This window comes from Stegostoma tigrinum, chromosome 17, assembly GCF_030684315.1.
Source record: "Stegostoma tigrinum isolate sSteTig4 chromosome 17, sSteTig4.hap1, whole genome shotgun sequence".
NCBI classification, from domain to species: Eukaryota; Metazoa; Chordata; class Chondrichthyes; order Orectolobiformes; family Stegostomatidae; genus Stegostoma; species Stegostoma tigrinum.
In genome coordinates this window covers 37,090,901-37,107,225 of record NC_081370.1, presented here as the reverse complement: position 1 = coordinate 37,107,225, position 16,325 = coordinate 37,090,901, and the positions used below count along the sequence as shown (strand labels likewise).

At 42.8% G+C, this 16,325-nt stretch overlaps 2 protein-coding genes across 4 annotated transcripts in view; one reads left to right on the top strand and one right to left on the bottom strand.

Moving 5' to 3' along the window:
• The window catches only part of mical2a (microtubule associated monooxygenase, calponin and LIM domain containing 2a), a 274,841-nt gene extending 262,722 nt beyond the window's left edge, over nt 1–12,119 (bottom strand). The window contains exon 1 of one of the 3 annotated variants that reach the window (XM_059652085.1): nt 11,817–12,119. The gene's annotated coding sequence lies outside the window, so the exon portion shown is untranslated. The remainder of the gene's footprint in view (nt 1–11,816) is intronic. The other 2 variants (XM_059652086.1, XM_059652087.1) reach the window with 2 other exon arrangements.
• LOC125459454 (dickkopf-related protein 3-like) overlaps nt 12,071–16,325 on the top strand; it is a 77,886-nt gene continuing 73,631 nt past the window's right edge. The window contains exon 1 of the mRNA XM_059652090.1: nt 12,071–12,182. The gene's annotated coding sequence lies outside the window, so the exon portion shown is untranslated. The remainder of the gene's footprint in view (nt 12,183–16,325) is intronic.

The window sequence follows — 16,325 nt, the reverse complement described above, 5'->3', positions numbered from 1 at the left end:
TATTCAGCCCTCTTTACCTGGTCATAGAAGTGGTCAAAAAGTGGAAGCTCTTTAACATCCCTAGAATGTAGAGTGGATTATAAATTTGTACTGCAGTGCAGGTCAATGAGCTGGTACAACATCACCACCATTGTTGGAAGGGTGTAATTGCATTCAAATGGAAATTTTCAATTCGTTTGTAGATTGATAGAAGACCTGGATAAGTAAAAATGCAGGACTACAAAAAGTAAGACTTCATGTAACATGGCAAATCCAATAAGCATGGTTGATTTTTCTTAAAACCATGGAATATTTAGTATGAGAAATGTAGGGTCATAACGACACAGAAGCAGGGAATTCAATCCATCGAGTCCATACCAATATCACCACTCTCTTCCTGTAGCTCTTGGCAGTTTATTTTGCTTAAATGCCTGTCCAATTCCCTTTAGAAATCTTTGAACGCTGCTGTGGGAGGTGGAAGTGGAAGCAATAAATTCCAGATTATCACTTGATGTGAAAAGGTCTTCCCCACATTTCCTGTGCATTGCTTCCCCAAAACCTTAAATCTACATCCATGGTCCTGTGTTATCTGATTCTCTTTGACATTGTCACCTAAACCTTTCATATTTTGGGTAAATCTCCTCTACACCTTCTCAAGGACCTTCACGTCCTTCATAAACTATGACCAGAACTGGACTCAACTATGTAGTTTTAGACTGAACAGAACTTTACAAAAGGTACACATTTTGCTTTTGTATTCACTATGTCAATTCATAAAGATCTCCATCTGCTTTGCTGGCTACTTTGTTCTGTCAACATGTTTTGTCACATTCAAAGGTTTATGCACTTGGCCTCCCCCCTCTAAAATCCTTGTACCCTGTACACGCTTTAGAACTGCATCATTAAGTAAATATTGTCTCTCCACATATTCCATCTGCCAAAATGCATCACCTCATACTTTTCTGTATTACAATGCTATTGTGGTCTTCACAGCCTTAGAGTTGAAACCCCAGCATGTTAAGTTGTAAAACTGAAGAACGTTATTCAGAGAAGAATATACAATAAGAGTGTCAGATGTTGGATGAGATAATGGTTTGTAGTTATGCCACAAGAAATCAATACGTGAATATTTAATATATTTGCCTGAAATTTCTCTTTTTGCTCTTTGACTATCCATTTCTTGCTGATGATGTTTGATTTTGTTTCAATTTTTATTCATTCTGAAAACATGTAGATGTATTTTTTATTTCCTACCCACAAACCACAATCAAAAACAACAATGGGTCTGGTCTGAACAGCTGCTGCTTAATCCATCAGACAAAAAAACAAGTTGCTAATCCTTGTCTGCCCAAATGATGGGTGCAATATGTGCCAACATCTGTGATACAAGTCAAATCTAGCCTCATCTTACCTATTAAAGGGAGGGCTCATATTTCAACTGCAATTTTCATCTATGAGAAAGGCTGCACACTACATTAAAACAGTCTCTCCAGGATTTCATACTCAAACACCACAAACTGCAGATAAGCAGTACCCTAAGGGGTAACACTCTCTTGCCTCTAAAGTCAGATGGAAAGGCACTCATTGACCCAATCCAAAAACTCGAGGATAGAATCAAAACTTGCATTCCCAATGCAAAACTGAAGGAGTGCTGCACTGTCAGAGGTACCTCCTTTCCTATGACATGTCAAACTAAGGTCCTGTTTGCCCTCTCAGGGAGAGGTAAATAATAGCACTAATTTGAAGAAGAACAGGGAAGTTGCCTTCAGCGTTCTGGTATACAGAAGTGCTTTTATTGCTGACATTCGAAATGTAGTCACCACTTCAAAAATCTACAATAGCAGCCAATTTACACACTGCAAGGTGTCATGACCGGGAGTGGAGTGAGATGCATAAATGGATGACCTTCTGTTTCGTTGGTTGAGATACAATTACATAGCTACCTCCTTGGGATAAACTTTTTGAGATGCCACTCTTGCTGTAGAAACACGTTTGACGGCAGAGTGGATTGCAAAACTGTCGTCATTCTCAGTGGAAATTTCTTTTTAAGTGGACAGATTCATCTCTCTCACCATTTGAGTTTGGCTGATTAGCATTCAAAAACATAAGTAAAGGTTACTGTGTTAAATGGGAACAGGGGAGGGAAGATTACAGTCTGTTCTCTCTCCAACAGTACTGTCACCGCACAAGAACATGAAGGACATTAACTGTACTCTCTGAAAGCACAAAAAAGTATTTTGCTGAGATAAATACAGATAAGGGAAGCTATTTGCCCCATCTACTTAATTTTACTGCACAAACCAATGATTCCCTCCTTTACAGCCCCTGCCCACCACTTGAAAAACTTCAAATTTCTTCCTTTGCTGTACGAAGAGACCACAGCAACAAGTTGCATTTTCATAGCGCCTTTAAAATGGTAAAACATTCAAATGTACAGTTGCTCAGTGGTTAGCCACTGCTGCTTGACAGCCCAGGGACCCAGGTGCAATTCCATGGCACTTGCATGTTCTCTCTGTGTCTGCATGAGGTTCCACCAGGTACTCTGCTTTCCTTCCACAGTCCAAGGACATGCAGGCTAGGTGGATTAGCCATGGGAAATGCGGGGATAGATGGTGGGGCAGGATATGGGTGGGGAATGCTTGAGGGGTGTCAGTGCACATGCGATGGGCTAAATGGACACTTTCCACACTGTAGGGTATCTATGATTCTAGATCGTACTTGGTGGAGGCAGATTCAATTGTGACTTTCAAAAGGGAATTGGGTAATTATCTGAAGAGAGCAAGTTTGCATGGTTACAGGAACAAGATGGGGAGCAGAAGTAGCACAGTTGTTGTTGTTGTAGAGAGGTGAAAGGAAACAAAAGGCCAAATAACCTCCTTACGTTCTGTACGATGCTATGATTCCTAAATTGCACATTTAAAGGCTCCTAGGGTCCGAAACAGGCAGGACTTGTGTTTCTTTGTTGCCGTTAAATGGGCCAAACCACTTTGACGCCATTTCTTATCTTTAAAATTGACAGGTAGGAGTGAAAATTGACCTCTTGTGTATGAAGACTTACCACCCAACATCAGTTGCTACTCCCCAGGTTATCAGTTTCTCCCTGCAGTTTGGGTTTAACTTAGAACAGAGTTGTGGAATAAAACTTATGAATTCACTCATGATCATGAGTCAGGTCCATCTTAATGGCCTTCTTTCAAGTTTAACGACCACCAATAAATGGGTTTAACAGTTTGAATTAATTAAATGTTGATGGGGAATAAAAGATGTTCCGTTGTACAAAAGACCATTTCTGGATATTAAAAAATCAACAGAGTTGCTGATACAAACTCTGCCCAATAGGGCTGTGGTGGTGTGCTGGTAGTGCTCCTACCCCTGGTCAATGAGTCCCAGAATCAAGTCCCACTGGCTCCAGGTATGTGATTTAAACATCTTCAAACAGGTTGATTTGAAAATATCTATCCCTACCTCTAGGCCAGATGGTCTGGATTTCTCCAGAGTTATGTTATAGAAGTTTGATAAGAAAATATCTATAAATTCTGACAACACAGGTTGCATTGAGGTAAGTTTGAGGAGCTGAATAAAGTGCAGAAAATAAAGTTTAATTTTGGGCGAGCAAACTTCATTGGCTGTGAAGCACACTGGACCATCCTGAGATTGTGAAGGGTGCTCGATAAATGTAAGATTTATTCTTATAAACCTATCCTATTTTGCACAAGGAACAGTGTGCAAAAGATAAAGATTTATTTAACATTATAGGAGTTGTAACAGTTCAGTGCTATAGCAAAGAGAAAACTCATTCAGTTCACTGACCACATGATGTCTGTGGAAAAAAGCTGACTCTCCATCTCAGCATCACTTCAGGGAAAAAAGTCATTTTTTAAATTTTAAACAGTTATACTTGGCTTCAGTTTTAAAAGGAAACTTCTGTCAATTTCCCTAAAGTTTATTAAAATCTGTTAGGTCTTAAAGTAAACTACTTAGCAGTACTTTAATCTTTTATTACCTCACATTAGTCACCATGTACTGTAATATGATGCTGAGAGACTGACACCATTTCATAAATTATAAACCTTTCCCAGTGGTGTTAGAATTGTGAATGCAATTATGCGTGAGAACCTAAAGTGAATGCTGTCCGACTGCAGTGATATTCTGATCTGGATATCTGATACTCTACACACAGACATATTCACATTCTACACACATGTAGAACAGGCAGTTAATATTAGCAGAGAGAAAATATTGGTGAAACGTAAGAGACTAAAATTGATAAATTCCGAAGACCTGATGAGGCTAAATCCTAGGGTTAAAAAGAGGTACTTGCAGGTACAGGAGAGCCACAGTTTAGAGTCTCCCAAAATTTCCAAGGACAGATAATTCCCTAATTCCCCAATGAAAATCAGTGAGCCTGACCTGCATTTGGAGGAATGGTAAGACACTCGGGGCAAAATCGGAGATGGATGTTCTATCTCTTGGAGTGCCAGCCAATCAACTGGTCAGTAGCTCTCCAGTCCCAGAGCTCCATCAGGAGCAGTGGCTACTGTCATGGCTGTATTCAGTCCCCAGTAGAGATCATTTTTGAAGCCAGATGGGGAGGTAATTCATTGGAGGATGGGGTTATCACTTTGGCTAAGACATGAGGTCTCAGTAAAGTGGCGAAAAGAAGTGACGGTGGGCTGGAAAAAGTCTGGGGATAGAGCGAGACCTTGGGATGGAGGAGTTCTCTCTTATACCAGGGTGGCACCTAGAGGAGGTGCCCACCCCTTTTCTGCCAGTATTACAACATGTGAAACCTGTCGGTCTTCAAAATGAGCTGCCCCGTCCTCCCCCACCCCCCCTTCTCCCCGCCCCCGCCGCCCAACTGTCTGCCAATGCAAATGTACCATCTGAATTAGCCAAGTGTAGGTGGCTCACCTGTGGCCTCTCTCTCACCACACTCAAACTGTGGTGGGGTCAGGGCTGGGGCAAGTAGGTGTACCCACATCATTAGGCCTAATCTCGGGCTACAGCCCCTGTTAACGTGATCCTTGCAATTATAAAATTTTGGCCTTAAATTCTGCAACACTCTTAGCAAATGGAACACTGGTGTTTCTAAAAACAAATGAGGAAAACGGAGCAAGTTAAATACAGGTCAAGTTGGATTTAGATCAGATGTTGGAAAACTCCTGAAATCTATTATTAAGAAACATTAACAACGTGCTCAGTAATTCAGAGTATGATCTAGACAGCTTAATGCATTCACAGCCTTTCAGTGAAGGATTTCATAAACAAGGTTTCATAGAAGGGAAATAGTGCTTAAAAAATTTATTACAACTTTTGAGGAACAATTATGGAGATAAATAAAGATCAGATGATGCAGCATATTTGGATTGCATTCAATAAAGTGTGACACATGCTCCAGGTTCATGGAGTGGAGGTGGACTACGAGCATTGATAGAGATAACAAGATGTAGAGCTGGATGAACACAGCAGGCCAATCAGCATCCTTGGGAGCAGGAATGATAACATTTTGGGCCTAGAAGGGGTCTAGGCCCGAAACGTCAGCTTTTGTGCTTCTAAGATGCTGCTTGGCCTGCTGTGTTCATCCAGCTCCACACTTAGCCACTTCAGCTTGTACCTGAGATGACATTGTGGTATACAGTAAGTTTCCAAAAAGCACTGAAATAGGTGGAGATGGTTTGCCAAAGATTAGCAATCTCCAACATAACTAGTTAATCTCAATGTGGCCTGATGTGATATTAAGGTCAAGGTTCACACAGCTCTATCTGATTTTGTGAATAGAATTAAACTTGAAGTTAAGGGTTAGCCTTCTTCAAAGTAGCACTTCGGCAAATCTGAACTATATAACTGTCCATATCTAAGCATGAAGAATGCACTCAGTCACAACATATCCATTAACTCTTAAGTCGAGAATGAGCTAACATGCCACATTATAAATATAAAGTTTATAAAGTTCCCAGTCGCTGCAACCAGCAGAGAGTTGAGGTGACACAGGAATCGAATGCTCTAGTTGCTCGGGGTTATCTATACACACACACGTAGTCACACTTCTAATTGTGATGGCAAGTTTGAAAAGATGAATGTGACAGGCAGATTACAGTGAAGACAATAATTCCAATCTAATGCCTCACAGAAGCAAAATGACATGATGCAATGTCTGTCTGTTTACAGTATGTTCAGATGGCAAGCTGAAACAATGTTGAAGATTGGTAGTCATGTCAGGTCACACCTGAATACACAGTCATGAATACATGACTCAAAGCCACATTGAATTGGTATACAATAGGCAGAGTGGCATGCTGGGTTTTCATATTGGAGAATCTCAATTGTCTATTGGTGTTCCTGCAAGGAATGTTAGGGTTTCTCTCAGAACATCAACTTTCTGCATTTGATGTTGTTGTCCTTACCTCTTGGATTTCTGCTTTTTGGAGAGCTGAGTCCAGTACTGGAAGGATTCACAGGGTAATTAACACTCTGACAGCACACCTTCTAGGGCCATGACCATCTATATAGCAGTCAATTTAGAACAAGGGGCTTAATTCTACTTCGATTAACGAAGAGCTTATGAGTTGCTACAGTCTATGCATTGGAAATGGGACACCCACAAACACTTGATCTTACTGGATTATTTGTGTTAGAATTTCAGACTTTTTGACTCCAGGAAGGAATATCTATCACTGAACCAAACACTCCATCACTGACCGTTTCCCTTGCCATTTCTAACAAAACTTCCAACAGTATCTGTCTGTTTCCTGGCTCCCACGTATTTGAAATAATCATGTCATACTCTGAAAGCTTTTGTCTTTAATTCAATTGTTTTCAGGGTTGTGCAGGCTAGGTATGTTAGCTAATTTAAATGCAGGGTTATGGGGCTAGGGTAGAGGTTGGGATGCTCTTTGGAGGGTCTGGCCTCTATTTGCACTGTAGAGATTCTTTAAGTAATGAGATAACAAAGTGTGGAGCTGGATGAATGCAGCAGGCCAAGCAGTATCTTAGGAGCACAAAAGTTGACGTTTCGGGCCAAGACCCTTCAACAGCAACTCCTATTCCGCTTGCGAACCCTGGGCTGCAGGGTTCCCACGCGGAATATGAGTTGCTGTTGAAAGGTGGGGGCCCGAAATGTCAGCTTTTGTGCTCCTAAGATGCTGCTTGGCCTGCTGCGTTCATCCAGCTCCACACTTTGTTACCTCCGATTCTCCAGCATCTGCAGTTCCCATTATCTCCTCTTTAAGTAATGCTTGGCTAGATGACACTGCCTAGGCTTGTGTCATGTTACACAATCCCAACTCTTCAGTGCAACCATGAATGTGGCCCCACTGGAATGCTTACAAATACATGATAACAAAGTGTGAAGCTGGATGAACACAGCAGGCCAAGCAGCATCTTAGGAGCACAAAAGCTGATGAAGGGTCTAGGCCTGAAACGTCAGCTTTTGAGCTCCTGAGAGGCTGCTTGGCCTGCTGTGTTCATCCAGCTTCACACTTTGTTATCTTGGATTCTCCAGCGTCTGCAGTTCCCATTATCTCTGATTTACTAATGTAATTGGTTCTTGACTAATCAATTCCTAGCTCTTCATAAACAATACAACAATGGGTCAAAGTGCAGTCAGGCCTGAAGAAAGTCACTGACCCATCATACTGTCAGTATACAACAGTTGCACTGAGTGGCATAAATCCACAGTTCATCCTTAGCCAAATGCCCAATCAAAGTGGAGAAGGCTTCCCGGTACTTGGTCTGCTCTGCATTCACATTCATGCTAACTGCCAATGTGAGAAAAAGTGGATTGTCACAGACACTGAGATGCACACTACATTCCAACAGTAATCCCACAGGAAATCACATTATCCATCATGAGAAATCAAATGTAACTAATTCAGGTGGTACACTAGGTGGTGAGGGCATTAATCAAAGTTTATCCCTCACTTATGAAGAATCTAACTAGTTCACACTATCTCAGGATTGTTGAAAGTTTTTTGACGTGACTCTTTTGGAAGTATATTTCATATTTTGGGATCAAACAGCAGAAAGCTTTCCCTCCCTCACCCCTCCAATTTCATCTGATGAAAGATTCCAGCAATGCTGCAAAATGATGACCCTGAAATGGGAAATGATTCAGTTTTATTTAGGCTCAAAATTGCTCCAGAGTCTGGTTTCTCCCTACCTCCATAACTTCTTTGGGCCCTACAACTCTTCAAGATTTTCAACTGCTTCCCTAAGGTGGTGAGTTCCACACTCTCACCACTCTCTAGTAAAGATGTTTCTCCTCTATTTCTTATTGGAATTGCACATAAACCCCACTGTAATGTAGTCTGTGGTTTATAACTGTATGTTGTGCTGTATGTGAAACTGTGGTATTTCATTGCTGGTGCCTAGAGCTCCGGCTTGATCTTGTCACTGTCAGGGCCAATATTCCAGGTATTTCCTTACAGTTTCCAATCTTAGGACTCCAGAGTTAATGGATAACACAGGTGTTGTGTAAAATCAACTAAATAATTAAATGGCTATATTAATCTTTTAAAACTAGGTGGCTGTGTTAAAGTTGGAGGCTATTTGTGGACACATTTGCAAAATGAATATTTTGGGGTCCAAGACAGAACTGCACTATGCCAAGTTAAAGATCAAATTGTATTGAGTTGCACTCTGCAGAAGACTGTTACACTGAATTCCACGCAATAATGGAACAAGTGACACTGGGTCCTGTACTACAGCAGATGATACTATACCAAGGCCTATGCTATAGCACACTGCATTATTCTACGTTATGCCCTATAATGGACAATGTCACATTTGGCCCAATTGCATTGTGATCAAAACTATAGTAGACCATGTTATGGGTTATTGCAGGCTGTGTTGTAGCAGGAACTCGAGATAACAAAGTGTGAAGCTGGATGAACACAGCAGGCCAAGCAGCATCTTAGGAGCATAAAAGCTGATGTTTCGGGCTGAGACTCTTCATCAGAGAGTGGGATGGGGAGAGGGTTCTGAAATAAATAGGGAGAGAGGGGGAAGCGGACGAAGATGGATAGAGGAGAAGATGGGTGGAGAGGAGAGTATAGGTGGGGAGGTAGGGAGGGGATAGGTCAGTCCAGGGAGGATGGACAGGTCAAGGAGGCGGGATGAGGTTAATAGGTGGGAAATGGAGGTGCGGCTTGAGGTGGGAAGAGGGGATAGGTGAGAGGAAGAACAGGTTAGGGCGGCGGGGATGAGCTGGGCTGGTTTTGGGATGCAGTGGGGGGAGGGGCGAGCTGAGCCGGTTTTGGGATGCAGTGGAGGAAGGGGAGATTTTGAAGCTTGTGAAGTCCACATTGATAGCTTCAAAATCTCCCCTTCCCGCATTGCATCCCAAAACCAGCCCAGCTTGTCCCTGCCTCCCCAACCTGTTCTTCCTCTCACCTATCCCCTCCTCCCACCTCAAGCCACACCTCCATTTCCCACCTACTAACCTCACCCCGCCTCCTTGGCCTGTCCGTCCTCCCTGGACTGACCTATTCCCTCCCTACCTCCCACCTATACTCTCCTCTCCACCTATCTTCTCCTCTATCCATCTTCGGTCCGCCTCCCCCTCTCCCCCTCTCCCCATCCCCCTCTCTGATGAAGGGTCTAGGCCCGAAACGTCAGCTTTTGTGCTCCTGAGACGCTGCTTGGCCTGCTGTGTTCATCCAGCTCCACACTTTATTATCTCGGATTCTCCAGCATCTGCAGTTCCCGTTATCTCTTATACCAGGAACTCAGTGTTTGCAACTATTTCATATATATGACTCCTTACATGACCACATTTCAAAAATACTTCATTGGCATGGAGAAACTTAGGGACATTTTGAGGTCACTCAAGGCACTATAAAAATACAAGTCCTTATTTTCTATAACTGTATTCCTGCAGAAACCATTGACGAAGTCACCTTTGAGGCATCTTGGCCTTCTAGTACCAGCCTTAGTATGAGCCTTCTCTCTGACTTTCCAACATTTTAAGGTCAGAGTTGAATGAAAATGCTTCGCCTGAAAAGGACTTGTTTGCCACATTAGTGTTTGTAGGGCTTTTGTGGCGCAGTGGTAGTGTCCTGATCTCCGAGCTTGGAGGCCTGGCTTCAAGTCCCACCTGCTTCAAATGTATCAAAACTATCTGAACAGTGTGATTAGAATTATCTTCCAGCAGTGTACATAGATGGAAGGATGCCAGCCCAAACCTGTGAATTCCTTTACTAAAACACTGAGCATTGACTGCTAAACCGTATGATCCAGCTAGTCACTCCCTGAACAGCATTGCCTACAAGTGCTCTTTTTTCCTACAGCAATTGGTCTCATGGATGAACAAAGTTACAAACACAGAAGCAAAATCACGCCTGTGCTGTCACCCAACTAACCCGAATTTCTCCAAAAAAAACATTGTGATTACAAACAGTATAATATTGTCCTTGGTCTAATATGGTCTGATACAGTGTAATTTCGTTCACTGTAGCGTGGAACTCAGTACACTGTGGTCTTCTATAGGATGAAACTCATTATAATGTAGTCCATTACAGCATTGAATTTGACAATACACTGTTCCATCTTACACCCCACAATATTCACTTTGCAAATATGTCTGCAAGCCAGAGCTCGTAACCGCCTAATTATCCTGCGTGACAAATATCTATCTAGCTCCACCTTAAAATCATTCAATGACCCCACCTGATGTGCTTTCTGACATAAGAGTTCCAAAGTCACACATTCCCCCGTGAGAAAATATTTCTCCTCACCTCTAACAAAAAGCAACACTAAATTTAAAACAATGTCCCCAGTTTCGGGACTGACTCACAAGGCGAAACATCTTTTCCATTTCTACCTTGTCAAGATCATTCAATATCACATACATGCTTGTGGCTGGCTATTTGGCATCACAGAGAAGATCAGACATGTTTACTCTGACAGAAGTTGCAAAAGGAAAAATCAGTGGTAGTAACCTCACCTGAGACAGAACATTGTGAGCACAAAACATCTTCAGAGACTTGAGCAGATATTGCAGGGAGGTACTGTAGTTCAGCACCGAGGGAGTGCCGCACTGCCGGAGGATCAGTACCAAGGGAGTGCCGCACTGTCAGGCATTGTGACCTTTAAATTAGGTATTAAACCAAAGTTTACTCTGCCCTCCCGGTGAATGTTAAAAAACTGATAACGGCATTATTTTGAGCAAGAACTAAGAGCAGTTCTTACGTTCCTAATAGTTGTTCCTCAACCAATATCATTTTTTTAAAAGTGTAACTGGTCAATGTCACTGTTGTAGGAGCGTGCACATTAGCTGCGGATTTTCCTAAATTGTGACTACACCTTACAAGCACTGCATTGGCTGTAAAGCACAATGGGACAACCTGACATTGGGAAGAGGTGCTATAGAAATGCAGATTCTTTCCACTGAGGTTTTGCATGATTCTCACTGGCAGTTATAGTACTGGAGTCAATTTATCAGCTTTTTTTTTCTCTCCCCATGCCCATCGCCAAATAAAACCTCCAGCGTATTTGGTGTATTAATAGCTGACACCATAAATAGCAATGCTGAGCTGTTCATTTCTGGTGTAAAAAGAAGCAAGATAAGGTAGCTCGGAGAGTTAATTATTAAACAGCAGCTGCACTTTTACATGGTATTAAGTCTGGCTCTGAGCAAATCCATACAATACTTTGGGAACCTGACACAGCCTGGAAACTCAAAGCTGCTTGTAAACTTAGCTGCTCCCCAGTTTAAAGAATAAAATCGCTTTGCAAAATGAATGGAGATGAAACTGAGAGTTTAATTAGCCAGACTTGACTGAGTGACACTTGCTTTGAACTGAGTTTTCAAAGAAAAATAAGCTTGTGTGTGTACTTACATCAGCAGAGCCTCAGGGTTGCTCGTTGTTATTTGCTGATACTTTCAAGGAGCAGATGGTTTTTAACAGTTGTTAAGATGAAGCACGTTTTAGCACATTTCTCTTGCAGCGCTGGCAGCTAACTGAAGCCTTGCGGGGGAACCACTGAACCGGGAGAGCTTGCTCCCAGTCCAGTACGAAAAATCATCAGTTCCTCATGTACACACACACACACAAACAAACAAGTTTGAAAAAACTTATCACAGTTTGTGTGTGACTAGCTTTGGGCATGGCTAATCACAGAGCAGTGCCCAATCAGAAGCTAGGGAGTATTACAACTGACGTTGCCCGCACTCTGCCAGCAAGTTAAAAGTTGTCGTGGGCAAGGTAGGAGTAATGCATGTTTTTTTTAACCTTTTAACTTTCTGTCCTGATTGCATGACAGCCTTGTCCATATACTTTGTAAAGTGGAAGTTTCCAGAACGTTTCTAAGGAATCTGATTCACAAGCTTGCAAATGATGTCACCACTTGTACAAACAGCCTCCAGTGTTCCCTCGTCGCTGCTCTGCTCGTTCACAACAAACAGCTGGGCGCTGCACCAGATTGCTAACGTTTAGGGAGAAAGTGGAAAGGTCACTGCTAATTGTTTCATTAAATGTCCTGTGGATAATGCTGACACTGTGTGTATTTTGAAAATTTCTGCTCCTCACTTTCTGATTAACACGTCCAAGGCAGATAGCACCCCCGTCAGAATGGCCAGAATTGTACCAAGAAAATGAGAGGTACCTTGTCATTTGTTCCACAACCCCTGCCAACCTTCAGCTGAAAATAAATCTCAAAACATCTGCTGATGCACAAAGCAGAAAGCGGTGTTCTTGTGTCCTTACTGTTCGGAATTCTTTCCAGTTCCTGGTGGGTGATGTGACAGGCTTCCAAAGCTGGTGTCACGAAGGCCCCATCAGCCCAAAACACCGCTGGCTTAAAGAAAGAAAGACTTGCATTTATATATCGCCTATCACAAACTCAGAATGTCTTGGTGCTTTACAGCTAATGAAATACTTTTGAAGAGTAGTTACTGGGCATCCTAACTACACACAGCAAGACCCCACAAACCAGATAATCTGTCATAGCAATATTAGTTGAGAGATAAATACTGGCCCAAAACACCAAGGAGAATGTTCTTCCTCTTCTTTGGAAAAGAACTGTGGGAATTTTTGTGTTCAGAGTAGACAGGAACCTGCTTTAAATTTTCATAGGAACAATGGCACCCTGACAATACTGCAATCCTCCAGTATTCCCCTGGGAATGTCAGCCTAGATTCTATGATTACATTGAGCAGAGCTTGAATCAAAAAAACTTACTGATTCACAGTTGAGATCAATACCCATTGAATTGCAGCTGACATCTTCGCTCTCCATTCTTCAAGTTAATAGGAAAATATCAGGGATTTCTGTTCTCATTCATTATCTAATGATATCTGCGGAAACTGAGCATGATTCAATGTTGATCAATTGATGCGATATTACTTTCAAGTGTGGTAACAGAATACGTTACATGATGTGACAATGCTTATGAATTTTATTGGGCTGTACTATTCACACTTGTCTGTCAAATATAAGATGAACTTGGGGGTCGTAATCCCATCTTGAATACTTTTACAAAGAAATGCAACTATCAAATGCAAAATACCTGGCTTGTTTTGCTGACACGTAGTGATCATTAATTCAGTGGTGTGTTCCATAGGTGCTGCTAGACTATCTGTCACAGATAAGGGGTGTGTATGTCCAAGTGTTACTCCATACTGCATATTTTTTCCCTTTATTCATTCATGGGATGAGGGTGTCACTGGCCTGGCAGCATTTATTGCCTGTCCCTAACTGGCCAGAAGGCAGTTAAGAGTCAACTGCATTGCTGTGGGTCTGGAGTCACATGTAGGCTAGACCAGTTAAGGATGGCAGTTTTCTTCCCTAAAGGACATTGGCGAACCAGATGGATTTTTCCTGACAATTGACAATGGATTCACAGTCATCATTAGATTCTTAATTCCAGATATTTATTGAATTCAAATCTGCCACGGTGGGATTCAAACCTGGGTCCCCAGAATGTTGCCTGCTTTCTGGATTAACAGTCCAGCCATAATACCACTAGGCCATCGCCTGTTTAAATGTTTGTCATTGTACTGAAAGTCTGTCGGCTAACATTGTCTGATCTGGGACACAAGTGGCTTGGGACATGGTGGAACAAATCAACCTTCAAAACATCAACTTCATAGTCTAGTGTATTAACTAAGAAGAATAACTTGGTCCTTGTTTGGGTCGGGTAATCAGCACGGAATGAAAAAGTCAAGGACCTGGAGTCCTTCACCAGCACCAGAAAGAGAGAGAGGGAGATGATGACCCTGTGCTTCCGAAATAGTGAGCGTACAGGGACAGCAGCTTCATAAGGAGAAATGTGGAAGGGCAGCAGTGGTAGAAGATAATTTTTAAAAAATAGCACCTGCAACCTACATTTGCCATGACAGCCAAATCTCGATGATGCAGGAAAGTAGGGAGGCATTTGGTACGTTTTCCATGCCTCTTGTAATTGGTCAAGCAGTTTAAATCAGGAGAGGAGAATGAAGCTCAACAGCAGTTTTTAAAAAATCACTTTTAAAACATTTGACATCCAAGTTAATTAATTGGAATAGAGAGAGCTCAGTGGGCAATGTCTGCCAGCTGTATTGCGAGGGAGTTGCAGAATGCCAGCACAATCCACTGGAATGCCAGCGATCACATCAGCAACAAGTATTTGGCTGGGTCAGAGTTGATGAGCTGGAGTCCAAGGTGCGGACACTGCAACACAGAGAGGGGGAGAGTTACCTGAACACTGTCCTGAAACAGTCATGCCTCAACTGCTTTGGATTAATTAAATTAAATTGCCCAATGTTCAGTGACAGGAGCAGCAATTGTGAGTGAAGCAAGAACTGCTCTGGTTTCCCTGGTGTAATGGTCAGCAGGCTGGTTTCTGAACCCTGCGATCCGAGTTCAAGTCTGGGTGCAGCCTATTTCCTGCCCAGATTAGGGCTGAGCCTCGGGAAGTCTTGTTTTTTGGGGGCGGCACGGTGGCTCAGTGGTTAGCACTGCAGCCTCACAGCACCAGGGTCCTGGGTTCGATTCCAGTCCCGGGCGACTGTCTGTGTGGAGTTTGCACATTCTACCCTTGTCTGCCTGGGTTTCCTCCAGTGCTCCGGTTTCCTCCCACAGTCCAAAGATGTGCAGGCTAGGTGGATTGGCCATGCTAAATTACCTGTAGTGTTCAGGGGTGTGTGGGTTATAGGGGGATGGGTCTGGGTGGGTTGCTTCGAGGGGCGGTGTGGACTTGTTGGGCCAAAGGGCCTGTTTCCACACTGTAGGGAATCTACAGACATGGATCCAGAATTTAGCGGTGAATAAGCTTCTGACAGTTTCCTTATTCAATAGGTACATGGTTCCTTCTCCGAGTGGAGGCAAGGACACAGACAGCAGAGAGGGAAAGCGAACTGACCACAGCACGATGGGTCCAAAACACTGTTCAAGTGCAGGATAGTAATCGGGGACAGCATACTGAGCAAGACTATTCTCGCTTCAAAAAAAGACTCTGTTGCTATGTCAGGTGACAGGGTTAAACGCATCTTTTTTGGCCTGAAGAGAAAGATTAGTATGGTGCCACTGTCTCTGTCTGTCTCTTTGAGTCTCTCCCTCTGTCTCTGTCTCGCTCTTTCTCTCTCCATCTCTGTCTCTGTCTCACTCTGTCTTTCTCTAGATTAGTATGGTGCCACTGTCTCTGTCTGTCTCTTTGAGTCTCTCCCTCTGTCTCTCGCTCCCTCTCTCTCTCGGTCTTTCTCCCTAAGGGGCAACCTCTTCACACAGGGTGGTTCATATGTGGAATAGGTTTATAACATTGTGAGGGTCACAGGGTGAATAACCAAGTTCTTTCCCCCAGGGTGGGGGAGACCAAAACTAGAGGTCATAGGTTTAAAGTGAGAGGGGAAGAGATTTAAAAGGGACCTGAGGGGCAACTTTTTCACACAGAGGCCGGTACGTGTATGGAATGAACTGCCAGAGGAAGTGGTGGAGGCTGGTACATTCTAACATTTAAAAGATATTTGGACAGATACATGGATAGGAAAGGTTTACAGGGATATGAGCCAAATGCAGGCAAATAGGACTAGTTTGGTTTAGGAAACCTGGTTGACATGGATGTATTAGGCCGAAGGGCTTGTCCCCATGCTGTATGAATGTAAACGGGTTCTGATTTATGGGGGATTGGCACCAGTACTGGGGAAGGAGAGAGCTGTTTTGTTGAGATATGCTTCATTTGAACAGTCCTGGGACCAGTGTCTGGATGGATCACATCGCTAGGATTGTGGGCTTCCTTCTAATTAGTCAGAGAGGGTTCAATTGTAGAAAAGTTTTTTTTAAAAAATTGAAAAAGGATTGAGACAGAGGATGTGCAGGATAGTAAAGAGGCAACGATAATCGAAGTGTAACAGGAGAGAGTTAAAAATATTC